The sequence below is a fragment of the Pteropus medius genome, unplaced genomic scaffold (assembly GCF_902729225.1).
Source record: "Pteropus medius unplaced genomic scaffold, Ma_sr-lr_union100, whole genome shotgun sequence".
NCBI classification, from domain to species: Eukaryota; Metazoa; Chordata; class Mammalia; order Chiroptera; family Pteropodidae; genus Pteropus; species Pteropus medius.
Genome location: NW_024354499.1, coordinates 9,410,150 through 9,412,271, shown reverse-complemented (window position 1 = coordinate 9,412,271; position 2,122 = coordinate 9,410,150). Strand labels below are relative to the sequence as shown.

Genomic DNA, 2,122 nt, shown 5'->3' with positions numbered 1-2,122 from the left:
TTTTTTTTTTTTTTTTTTTTTTTTTTTTTTTAGAGTCTTTGTATTAATATATGGATATTCTTTTCTATTCTTATGTTGGTGAAAATTTTAATCGAGTTGATGGGAAATTTTGCCAAATGTTTTTTCTGCATTTCTCAAGAGAGTTAGTTATATGGTTTTTATTCTTAAGTGTGTTGATATGGTGATTTTCATTTATTGATTTTAAGATGCTGAACTAACCTTGTGTGCCTGGGATAAATCTCATTTGGTCATCGTATGTAATGTTCTTTATATATGGCTAGATTTGATTTATTAATATTTCATTAAGGATTTCTGAGGTTATATTTCTGAAAGGTATTGATTCCTAGTAGTTTTTAGATTCTCTTGTGAAATCTTTGAATGTGCTTGTATTAAGGCAATACTAATTCTGATTCTTAGTGAGTAAGTTATGGCAGTTTATGTCTTTTGAGGAATTTATCCCTTTCACTTGAAGTATAAAATTTACTGACTTAACTACATTACTAATATTCGATTAATAGCCTTGCAATGTCTTTAAGACCTATAGATATTTCCTTTCTCTCATTTTGGTGTTGGCAATTAAGGTATTATATATTTATTTATTTTTCTCAATTAATCTTAATAGAAATTTACTATTATTGATCAAAGAAGTAAATTTCAATTTCATTGACTTTTTTCTATTATTATTTTTTCTTATGATCTTAGTAATTTCTGTTCTTATCTTCATTATTTCCTTCTGCTACATTGGTTTTAATTTGTCCTTTTCTCTCCTTAGTTTCATAAGGTAGAATTTTTTTTTTTTTTTATGCCTACAACACCTGGTTTTCCTAGGTGGTCTCCCATCCAAGTACTAACCAGGCCTGACCCTGCTTAGCTTCTGAGATCAGACAGGTTCAGGCATGTTCAGGGTGACATGGTAGTAGACCATAAGGTAGGATTTTAGACTGAATTTTTTTCTTGTTGTCTTACATAAGCATTTAAAGCAATAAATTTTTCCTAAGCACTATTTCTGTCTCACGAATTATAATATGTTGTGTTTTTATTATTATTAAATTAAAAATATTTAATTTTTTTCTTGTGTGTGTGTGTGAAAAAGTAGACAGAGAAACACACACAAAGGGAGAGAAGAGAAGAGAGATTCCTGAATATTTGAAAGTTGAAGTACCAGCTTTTTGAACTACTTCTGGTGCTATAGCATCTGTTTTATATTCATTATGTGTTTAATTCTCACAACAAAACTATGATGTAGATACTATTAATACTCATGTTATGCAAATGAGTAAATGTAGGCTTACAGAGCTATAGTAACTAGCTTAATGTCTTATAACTAGTGACTAGTAGAACAGGCAGTTCAATCTGTTCAGTCTTATGCAAAGCCCATTCTTTTAGTTACTACAGAACAGAATCTCTAACATTTATTTTCAGCATTTTCATCAACTTGTCTATTTATGATCTTTGTTCAATATTCCTCTCTGACATTGGTATGCTCTTACAATACAAAATTAAAATATTACCTCAGAAAAAAATCTTTGATTATATCTTAAATCTATACCTTCTGAAAATCATAATAATTGTTTGATCTTTTAATTATTTCTTATATATTTTAATAAATATTTCTATTTATTTTTACTATTGAACTAAATTTAAACAGAAATCCTCAAGTTACTTTCTAGTTAACACATTAAGGTTTCCGAAGTATTCATTTTTATTTTGGAATTTTTTAAAAAGAAAGATGTGAGTTCTTTTATATGTTTTAGTATAACTGGGTAAATTAGGAAGAGAGATTATTGTAACAACAGATTAACATGAAGATCATGAATAAAGAGGTCTAGAGAAGAAATAATAGAAGTTGATTATTTGATTTCCATTGAAATATCTAATGATGGCCACACAGACACATGGAAATACAAAAGTGTATTAAATGAATGTGATCGGCTCCAATGGGAGGGCATTTGCTTGGACCTAGTGTCATGAACTCAGTCTTAAATTATTAAAATCTGATTTTAAAAATTGCTGCCACGTTGTCTTTGCTCAATATTTTCTATTTTTTTTAATTTAAAAATTTTTATTTTTTAAATTATAGTCAACATACAATATTATATTAGTTTCAAGAGTATAACACAGC

The 2,122-nt window shown here is 27.9% G+C and overlaps 1 pseudogene; it reads right to left on the bottom strand.

Annotated features, from left to right (window-relative positions):
- Positions 1 to 803: 803 nt before the first annotated feature.
- Positions 804 to 922, bottom strand: LOC120594762 (uncharacterized; annotated as a pseudogene).
- Between the last annotated feature and the right edge of the window lie 1,200 nt (positions 923 to 2,122).